The sequence below is a fragment of the Silene latifolia genome, chromosome 1, assembly GCF_048544455.1.
Source record: "Silene latifolia isolate original U9 population chromosome 1, ASM4854445v1, whole genome shotgun sequence".
Lineage (NCBI taxonomy): Eukaryota > Viridiplantae > Streptophyta > Magnoliopsida > Caryophyllales > Caryophyllaceae > Silene > Silene latifolia.
Window position 1 is genome coordinate 115,813,449 of NC_133526.1, and position 11,558 is coordinate 115,825,006.

Here is an 11,558-nt window from a genome sequence, read left to right on the forward strand (position 1 = left end):
CCCTGTACATCTCTTTCATGAACTCAAAACCAAGGACCCTGGTTCCCATAGCTGACAGTAAGGAGTGCCTCCTTGATAGTGCATCTGCCACTACATTTTGTTTTCCTTCCTTATACTTGCTGGAAAAAGTGAATGACTGCAAGTACTCCACCCACTTAGCATGTCTGTGACTCAATTTGTGTTGACCATTTATATACTTCAAAGCTTCATGATCAGAGTGTAACACAAATGGCTTTGGCTTCAAATAGTGACTCCAATGCATGATTGCCCTGATAATTGCATAAAATTCCTTGTCATAGGTAGAATACTTTAATTTAGCTCCATTCAACTTCTCACCAAGTAAGCTACGTGTTTTCGAGCTTGGATAAGGACTGCACCAATGCCTACTCCACTGGCATCACACTCTACTTCAAAGAGTTGATCAAAGTCTGGTAATTTCAGAATAGGAGTCTCACACATCAATTTCTTAATCCTCTCAAAGGACTGTTGAGCACTCTCAGTCCAGTGGAACTCCCCTTTCTTCATACACTCAGTAATTGGAGCAACAACTGAACTGAAGTTCTTGATGAATCTCCTATAAAAGAAGGCCAATCCATGGAACCCCCTCACCTCAGTGATTGTTTTAGGAGTTGGCCATGATTGAATGGCTGCAGCTTTGTCCTGATCAACTGTAATCCCCCTCCCAGAGACAATGTACCCTAGGAATGCCACTTCTTCAACCATAAAAGTGCATTTCTCCAGTTTGCCAAATAGTTTTTGTTCCTTGAGGATCCTGAACACAGCTTCAAGATGTTTCGGTGTTCTCTTTTACTCTTTATAAACCAAGATATCATCAAAGTAGACCACTGCAAATTTGCCTAAACATGGCCTTAGCACCTCAGTCATCAGTCTCATAAAGGTGCTTGGTGCATTAGAAAGACCAAATGGCATCACAAGCCACTTATACAGTCCATGTTTAGTTTTGAAGGCAGTCTTCCACTCATCTCCTTCCCTTATCCTGACTTGATGGTACCCTTGCCTGAGATCAATTTTAGAAAAAATCATGGCACCACTGAGCTCATCTAACATGTCATCCAACCTTGGGATTGGGAATCTGTACTTGACAGTGATGTTGTTAATGGCCCTGCTGTCAATACACATCCTCCATGTCCCATCTTTCTTTGGAACAAGTAGAGTAGGGACTGCACAAGGACTGAGAGATTCCCTGACAAATCCTTTGCTCATAAGTTCCTCAATTTGGCTTTGTAATTCTTTGGTAGCAGCTGGATCACTTCTATAAGCTGGCCTGTTGGGAAGCACTGAGCCTGGAACAAGGTCTATGTGGTGCTCAATACCTCTCAATGGTGGCAACCCACTAGGCAGTTCTCTTGGAAACACTTCCTTATACCTCTGAATTAATGGCCTAACTTCAGCAGGCATCTCAGGGCTCCCTTCCTTGCTGACTTCTTTGGATAGTAATACCCAGACAGGCTGTTCTTGCTTCATTTCTTTGATCATGGCTGCCTCAGAAAGAAATAGCACGCCATTGCCCTCCTCTGGCATACTTGGACATCCATAGTTTCTCTGGTTGGGTGGTAATGGGGTCAGGGTGACCTTCTTGCCTTCATGCTTGAAACTATAGATGTTATCCTTCCCATGGTGAGTGGTATTCCTGTCATACTCCCATGGCCTCCCCAGGAGTAGGTGGCAGGCATCCATTGGGACAATATCACACAGGACTTCATCTTTATACACCTTTCCAATAGAAAATGGAACCAAGCATTGTTTGTCCATTCTCACTTCTGCTCCCTTATTCAACCATCTCAACTTGTAAGGGTTTGGGTGCTCTTGAGTTGTCAGGTTGAGTTTGCTAACCATGGCATTTGATGCCACATTTGTACAACTTCCCCCATCTATGATTAGGTTACAAACCCTCCCCTGGACTGTGCATCTGGTTCTGAATATCAGGGATCTTTGATCGCTTCCCGAGGGTGAGTGCTGAATGCATGACCCTCCACAAGACTAAGTTGTGACTGTATCGGGGGGGCCACAACCGCATCTTGTTCTGTTCTCCTTCGCCTCCACTTCCTCCATTATCAGGGTCTCATCTTCCTCATACTGAACCAAACCTTCCCTCTCCCACTGTTCTACTTCCATTGCTGTCAAGGTTCTCTTAGAAGGATAGTCCTTCCTAAAATGGCCATACCCTTGGCACTGGAAGCATTTAATTTTCCCATCAGTCACAGGTGTGTTGGTTCTAGGATTCACATGACTCTTCCCCTTGTCTGGTGTTGGTTGGGTTGCAAGTTTTAGAATTTCTCCAATCCTAACCCCAGAAAAAGGTTTGAAAGTGGATCTGGTAAGGGGTTTGGAAGCAGTGACCTTGGCTTTTCCCATCTTTTCAATCCTCAATGCCAGGTTGACTGCCTCATCAAAGGACCAAACTTGCTGCATTCTAACCCTTATAGCAATTTTAGGATCTAAGCCCTCAACAAACCTAGCAATTTTCTTCGGGCTTTTCGATCTCACATTGCAGGGTAAGTTGTTCAAAGCTCCTAAGATAAGACTCAACAGATTGTTGGTCTTGTTTCAGCTGGGTTAACTTAATAAACATATCCTATGTGTAATCTTTAGCTATAAACTTGTCCTTCAATTTCTTTTTAAGTTTTAGCCAAGATTTAATGGGTTCCTTGCCTTCTCTCATTCTCTGGCTTTTCAGGGTTTCATACCAAAGTGAGGCATAACCTTTGAAGTTAAGGATAGAAACTTTGAAAGCTTTCCTGTCAGTATATCCCTTAAATTCAAAGACTCTCTCAACAGTTCTAATCCAGTCTAACAAATCTTCAGGGTTTAAACTACCATATAAATCAAGAATTTCTACCTTTATATCTTTGTCTCTTTCCATGTAGATGCCCTCTGCCATAGATTCATCAGTATCTGACATGTCTTCTCCATGTTCCTGGTGGTATTGTTGTCCTCTTCCTGCTCCAACAAAGCCTCTACCCCTGCCTCTGCCTCTGTAGGGTGGCCTCCTTGGATCATGGTTAGGAACTCCTTCTGCAAGAGTGTTGACAATATTTACCAGTTCATTGATTCTTCCTGCTATCTGATCCACCCTGGTCTCAATACCAGTAAATCTCTCTTCACTCATGGGTTATTTTTGTAGTTTTGTTGTAGTTAGGGTAAAATGAACTCACTTTCCTTCCCAAGACTAACACAAGATGGAATCGTGTTAAAACCTTGCTCTGATATACCAATTTGCAGTGTAATGTCCAAGGGTTTAGACAAATACAACAAACAAACCAGCAAACCAAAGACAGTTTCTCAGGAATGCTATGAACTTGTGCTAATTAATAAAATTATGACATGACCTCCTAAAATCATGAAACTTGGCAGTAATTTACTTGGATATGAGAACTAACTCTGAGCAAAACTCCAGGATTTTTAGAGGACTCAAAGTAATTTTAAGACTCAACTGAACTGACTAATAGACACAAAGGACTGCAATTGAGACAGTTCTGGAATAGTGACTGAAAGGAGGAAACTTTGGATATAATTATCAACTGAAAACCCACAGAATACTCACAGGGAATTAAGCTAACAATTTGGGGTGTTAGAGTTAAGAAATTCCACAGATTAACACAGGAAAGACTCAACTGAAACAAACACCAAAGCTAAACTAACCACAGTCTCAGCACAAGAAAGTTTATACTCTACTAACAGGTACTTAATCAATAACCACAGTCTAGGCACAGGTTATTATCAAGCCTAACTCTAATCTACAGTCTAAGCACAAGATTAAGAGGTTTAAATTTGAGAGAAATCTCAGGTTTCATTCATAAATCAGCCGTGTTACAACAGTCTGAGTTGAGGTCCTTATATAGGCCTTTTTAGGTTACAAACTTGAAAGGAAACTACATCCAAGGGTCAGGATCCCTCCTCACATGCTGGTAAGAGTCCAAGTACAATATTACAACGGTTTAAAAGCTCTTAATTATGAACTGGAATGAAAACAAAAGAGAAATGCAGGTGACAGTGACAGGTTGTGGTCCTTTGCTGCATTGCTGGCTTTTCTGTTGAATGTAGGCACTTGAGGACGAAATGATTGAGTCCTTGGCATTAAAATTGGCTCTAGGTTGTATCTGGTATATGGGAAGACAAGCCAAAAGTTCTTTGTGTGCTTTTTCCTCATGGTTTAGCCAGAAATGGAAAGGTTGCTTTTGTTGTTTGTCATTTCTTTGCGCGAGATCTGTCCAGCTTGGATTTCTAGGACTTGCATTGTGATTTTTCCTTGGACCCCTAGGACTTTTCTGAGCCTAATTCAGTGACCAACCAGCTGGCCATGGTGGCAGCTGACGGTTGGGCTTGTACTCATACTTATTGGCCACTAAACTTAGCTCAGCTTGACTGGTCTCTGAGATGGGTGTGGTGTTGTTTTGGCCTGTCTGCTGATGTGAGGTGCCCTGGTCAGTGGCTCCTGCTGCAACATATGAAGACTTTTTGTGACTATTGTGATGCGATTTCTCAAACCGGAGTTACTCAAGACCAAATCCGATGGGTCTTATTTCCTTTTTCTTTGAATGGTACCGCGAAACAATGGTTGAAAAGCCTAGACAAGGCTACTCTTGGTATTGATTCTTGGAAGAAATTGGCACTTGCTTTCTACAAGAAATTCTATCCTCCGGAAAAGACTAACATGTTGAGAGCCCAAATCACTGGGTTCAAACAAAGGGATGAGGAATCTTTGTACGAAGCATGGGAGAGATTCAAGGACACTTGTCGTTCTTGTCCACACCATCGACTTAGCGAGTGGTTCCTTGTACAACAATTTTGGAATGGTCTATATGAAGACTCCCGAAAAATCCTCAATATGGGATCCTATGGTATGCTCACCGAAGTTCATGACAATCAAACATCAAACAAAATTGAAGAAATGGCGGTCCATAACTCGCAATATAGTAGACCTCGGAAGGCTACTAGAGGAGGTAAGCATGAGGTGGATTCCATTACTCAATTTGGTGCTCAACTAAGTGCTCACATTGACACCATTAATTTGAAGTTTGAGAAGGCCATGGCTAATCTTGAAGAGGCCTCCAAATCACCAAGCAACATGTTAATGCTATGGTAGCATCATCATCAATTCCAAGTGGAGTATGTGATAGTTGTGGAACTTTGGGACATGACCAAAGTGAATGTAGGGGAACAAGTGAACAAGTGAATGCTTTCCAAGCATACAAGAGTGGCACCCCTTATTCCAACTATTACAATGAGAATACCAATTTCCATCCCAACCTTTCATACAAAAGCCAAAATGTTCAAAACCCTCAACCAACATACACCCCACCTCCAATGAGAAATCAAGCTCAAAGACCCTTTTACCAAAGCCAAGGTTATCAAAATTAACCCTCTTACAATCAATCCAATGACCAAGGCTTTGATTTTCAAAAAGCGGTCCTCCAAATGCAAAAGAATCAACAAGAATTTTTCACTCAAATGCAAAAAGATAGCCAAGCAAAAGATATCACCATCAACAACATACTAGCTCACACAAAGATGTTGGAGACATAAATGTCTCAATTAGCATCTTCTAGCTCTCAAAGACAAAAGGGACAATTACCACCTCAAGGTAATCCCCCAAGACATGAGTCGGTGAGTGCCATCCATTTGAGGAGTAGTACAAGGTATGAAGGGACGAAGAGGCCCATTGAGGAAGATGTTGTGAAGGCTAGTGGCAAGGAAAGAGTTGTTGAAAACTCTGAGAAAGAAGAAGAACCCACCACCATTCAAGAAGTTTTAAAAAAGAAGAATGAAGAGAAGGCTAAGGAGAAAGAGCCTATTGTGATTAGACTTCCATTTCCAATTCGTCAAGCTAAGCCTAACATCGATGAACAACTTGGAAAGTTCATGGAGATTGTGAAGAACTTGGAAGTCTCAATTCCATTCACGGAGTTAATCAATCATGTTCCGGCCTATGCGAAATACATGAAAGATATTCTCAGAAAGAAGAAATCCATCCGGAAGCTATAGACTATTGCGTTCACTAAGGTGAGTAGTGACATCCTACAAGGAAGTTCACCTCCAAAACTCAAGGATCCGGGAAGTTTCTCTATTCCATGCACCATTGGCGACACTACAATCAACAAAGCTTTATCTGACCTTGGGGCAAGTGTGAGTGTCATGCCATACTCGATGTGCAAAAGGCTAGGAATGGGAGAACTCAAGTGCACTAATATCACACTTCAAATGGCGGATCGATCAACGAAGACACCTTTAGGGGTATGGGAGGATGTGCCAGTAAGAATTGGTAAGTTCTTCAACCCGGTGACTTTGTTATTGTTGACATGGAGGAAGACTCCAACATTCCTATGATTTAAGAAGACCATTCTTACATACCTCGGGAGCAGTGATTGATGTGAAACATGGAGAACTCACACATGAAGTGGGAGATGAAACAATCACTTTTAACCTCGACAAGACAATGAGAGCTCCCCACTTACATGAGCCATGTTTCATGATCGATCATTATAGCCGAGAAAGTGATAGGAAGAAGTTGGCACCTCAATGCAAAGAACAAGCTATGGGTAAAGAATCACCACCCATATGGAAGAAGAAATAGGATAATCTTCAAGATGGTCCGTCCAAAGAGCAAGGAATTTGCAACAATGAGAGCTTGAATAACTGACCACCACTCATGACAAGTAATGAAGAAGGCCTCATTGGCCATGATAACAAGAAAGAGGAGTTGTTTCCATCAACTCATGATACTATATGGAAGCAAGCTAGTGAAGTTTGTGGTCTATGGCATGACGAATTCGATGGGTTAGTCAATCCCTAAATTGGTAATGCTATGACCTTAGACCAAGGCTTTGGTGACCATTTTGACTCAACACCACAATGAAGAACACAATGTGCAAAGGTCTATTGAAGATCTTTATAATGACAATGAACAAGCCTTCGACTACTTCTTCAAGGTGTTGAGCAACATCAACAACACCTTGGATATGCCCCCTTGACATCTCATCTCAAGAGTGAGAGTTTGGTGGAGTCCTCCCTAAACCACCATTTGTAAATATTCTAACCCCTTAACTCGCATTTTTATTCTTGTATTGCATTTTTGTCAATTTTGGATTTACATTTGTACATTTTGATCAAGATTTTCATTTTGAGAGAAAGTGAGGGAGGGACTCAAATGTTTCTTGATGTGTAGTATTTTGACTTAGTGTGGGGATAGCAATTGCCTAGGCTATCCGAGCCTTCATAGTGCACCCACAATGAAGACCAAAGGAATGAAGAAGAAATGACTTGGGATATGAAAATACCCACGGGTGGAACTGAACCCGTGAGGTACAAGAATGATCCAAGCATCCCAGAGGGAAGCCGCTCGTCTTGGATGACATCCGAGCTTCCGAGCAATAAGACGCTCGTCTTCACAGAGCTGAAAAGAAAAAAATTGGTACTGAACTACAATCCGAGCGTCTCCTCAAGAATCCGCTCGTCTCAGTGAGAATCCGCTCGTCCTGGTTACATCAAAATTTGGGATTTCACTCTGACTATGAATCCGAGCGTCCCCAGAACAATCCGCTCGTCTCAAGCCAGAATCCGCTCGTCTCCTCCTCAGGACGCTCGTCTCAACACGGGTTTTATTTTTTAAAGCTGACTGAGCTATAATCCGAGCGTCCCGTGCCTAAGACGCTCGTCTCCTCCTGCTGAAATTCAAAAACACGGGATTTTAAACCCCCTTTCCCATTTCATTTCATTCTATTCAAAACACAAACACACTCTGAAAACCCTCAATCCCTCCATCCATAAAACTCAATTTCCTCAACTAAATTCACCCAAATCAATTCCAAATTTCCTCAAAACTCAATCAAATCACTCCTTTATCAACAAAAAGTCATTCAAACATCCAAATCCTCAAAAATTGAATCGATTTTCTAGGGTTATAAGCAAATTTCAAAAATCCTAAATCGGTTTGGGATTCATTGAAGCTTGAGGATACTAGAAGATTTCAAGTAAATCATTGATTGTTGATACATACAAGGAGAAGAATAATGGCTAGGACTAAAGGTGGAAACAAGGCACCTACAAAATCAAATCTTTCAAAGAGGCAACAAGCTCTTCAAGCTTCCAAAGCTTTGGTGGTTCAACAAGCAAGAGTGGAAATTCAAGAAACTCCTTTTTCAATGGTGGAAACTTTCACATCCGATTCTCATAGGAAAAATTTTATGTCTCTTGCTAAGAAATCGATTTTGCCAACCAAGTTTATTTGCCAAGATGGTTTGACCAAATTGGGTGTCCTTGAAAGAACCAAGAACTTCTTTGAGTCTATGGGGTTGCTTACATTATTTGATATGCAAGAATTGACCTACCCCTCCCTCACCTTAGAATTTCTAAGTTCATTGAAAGTCACAAAGGTGGAGACTCGAAGGAATATTGAATTCCGCCTTGAGAATGTGGATAGAAAGATGTCCTTTAATGAGTTTGGCAAGGTGTTCGGTCTTGATGATGACTCGACTTATGTGAAGAAACCTTCAAAATATGATCCCGCCCCTTTGTGGAAAGCTATCACCGGAAGAAAATTTGAATCATACCATGAGTGTCGTGCCCTTTATGTTCACCATTCGGGCATAAGGGTGTGGCACAAGGTTGTGGGAAATACTCTTATTGCTAGAAAAGGGATTAATCATTTCACCGAACTTGATTTCATCTATCTTGAGTCAACCTTGAATGTCGATAAGAAGTTCACCAAGAAATACAATATTCTTCAACACTTAATCGAAAGGTGGCTTACAATCGACCATGGCAAAGAAGGTGCGGCCTTTATAGTAAATGGGTGATTGGTAACATGGTTGGCAAGGCACTTCAACAAGGATTTCAACAAAGATGGGACTTACAAGCCGGTTAAGGGAGGCCACCTCATTGATCTAGCCACTATGGTTCACAAATTCCATTGGGTCAAGAATGACAACCTTGACAACAAATTTGAGTGGCTTACAAAAGATGCCAAGTCCTTCATTCTACCAAACAAGATTTGCCGATTCAATGTCCAAAGCACAAACTATCTTCTTCCACTCTCCGGTAAAGCCGAGATGATCATACAACAACAAAGGGAATTCAATGCCGAATCCTCCTCCTCCGCTATTGTGACTCCACCCTACCCATTCACCTACCAAGAATTCCGACCCAAAGGTGTTGCGGTAGGTAACGATTACTTAACTCAATTAATGCAACACATGCATAAGCAAGCTTATGAAGACCGAGTCAATGCCTATAGAGCTCAATATCCGCCCCTTTTACACCTAGCTAGGCAAGGACTTCTTGACCCATCATGTCCTTTGCCTAGTTGGGCGGATAGGAAAGTGTTCTTTCCTAATGCTCCTAGGGATGCTAGCATGGGTGGTGAGGAGATTGTTGTTGAGAGTGAAGAAGTTGAAGAAGTTGAAGAAGAAGAGGAAAATGAGGAAGACGCTCGTCTTGAAGCCAAAGGATCCGAGCATCTCCTCTATGATCCGCTCGGATCACTGGACAGAACCCACTGTCCCAAGACCAAAGACGCTCGGGACGAGCATATCCATACGGGACCAGCAAAACGGAAATGCTCATTTCCTTGGAGAGGAGCATTTCCTCAACTTTTCTTAAGGGTCTTAATAGTCATTTAAGCCCTTAGTAACCCTAATCCTTGTACTTAATCTTTAGTATAAATACCTCTTTGTACTACCTAGATTATCATAAGTTGTAATCAATTAGTAAGCAATCTTAATGCTATCTTAATACTCTCCTAATCTTATAATCAACTTTTAATTTAGTCTTAATACAAATCTCAATACTTAATCTTTTCTTAATTTCTCTATTGTTCTTCATTTATTTTGGGTAATTAGAAGATTATTTAGGTTTATTTGGAGGATTGACAACCTTCCATCAATCATCAAGTACTTCTATTATTCTTTGCTTTACTATTTGAAATCTCCATTGGTATAATTCTCTTAATCCCTATTTTAATTATTGTTAATCACTTTCATTTAGTCATCATGTTTTGCCCTGCTAGTATGATTTACAACCTTGTTAGCATGTTAAATATGATAATGAGTGAGTAATTTCCTTAACTAATGTTAATGGAGAATTAGGGGAAACCAACATGGGGATTGATTCATGCTTAATCTAATATGTTTTCATAATTAATTTGCTTGTTTTTTGTGATTTCAACTAATGCACATGTTATATTTGATGAAATGTGAGCTTATGAATCCTTGCATTTTTTACCCATCACCTATCTTTTCAATGAGACTTGTAAGCTTATACACCAACTCGAGTCTCATTAGACCATGCATATAGTTGGATATGAAGGATTAAGTCGACTTGGAGGTGTTGTACAATCTAATCGATTCGGCTCCGGGACCCAAACCTTCTTAGGGATTGTAAGCTTATACACTAACTCGATCCCATCACAACAATAAGTGCTTGCTTCTAGTAGAGAACATGTTTGTATGATCAACTCCCATGAACCTCTATGAACCCATGACACCCTAGTGCTTTTAATCAATTGTTTACATCTCATTTTAATCACCTTGCTTGTTTTTATTACTTTGCTTTCATATTGTTAATTAGTTTAGTTGATCTCCTATCTCAACCCAAATTGTGACACCTTAAGACACAACCATTTGCAATTGAAAATCCTACATCAATACCCGTCCCTTGGGATCCGACCTTTACTTACCTCTTTGCTAAGAGTAGTTTGTGAAGTTATAAATATCGTTTTGGTTAGGTAGCTTTTGACGACGAGTTTTACTCCGCACCAGCTCTCTAATTATTAGGGATGTAATTGGGGCGGGACGGGGTGGATATAGGTTCCCCCGTCGCCGCACCCACCAAGCCATACCCATACTCCTACCCACCCCACCACCCATGGCGGGTATAGGTTTCCATACTCGTACTCGCTCCGCCAGGTAAAAATCTAAACCCGTACCCGCCCAATTTACTCACCAATCACCTATGTCATAAATTTTATCAATACTTTTTTAAACAAGATGTACTTTACGCACTACGAATTATCGAAAATTTTAATTTTTGTATTTTTAATTTAATATTTTCAATTAAATTAATAAAGAACATTAAAGAAAGTCATCATAATATATATATATATATATATATATATATATATATATATATATATATATTAATAATTGGGTGGTAGGCGGGTATTTGGTGGGTATGACGTAAAACCCACCCCCGCCCAACAACCCAAGGCGGGTGGAATTTTCTACCCGTACCCGCCCTACCACCAATGAAAGATCTACCCATATCCGCTCCAACACGGACGAGTATGGGATGATACTCATTTAATAAATTTATTATTTTTATAGATTTATTTATACACAATAATTTATATACAAGTCAAAGAGACAAGTACTTGAGAGAGTGAAACATGGAAGCCATGATAATTGAAATAGGGACAAGGTAAGTTTAATACATGTGGGCATGTGGGTGTTAGTTATCAGTTGGCCGTTTGGTAGGTTTTCTTTCCGAAAAAAAAAGAATGCTATCTACTCTCGATTCTCTCTAAACTTGGTCTTCTTTTACCA

General features: G+C 40.6%; 1 non-coding gene across 1 annotated transcript; it reads right to left on the reverse strand.

Moving 5' to 3' along the window:
- Nucleotides 1–4,675: 4,675 nt before the first annotated feature.
- LOC141619549 (small nucleolar RNA R71) lies at nt 4,676–4,783 on the reverse strand. Its single transcript, XR_012531737.1, has one exon. It is a non-coding gene; the product is annotated as a small nucleolar RNA R71 (small nucleolar RNA).
- Nucleotides 4,784–11,558: the final 6,775 nt, after the last annotated feature.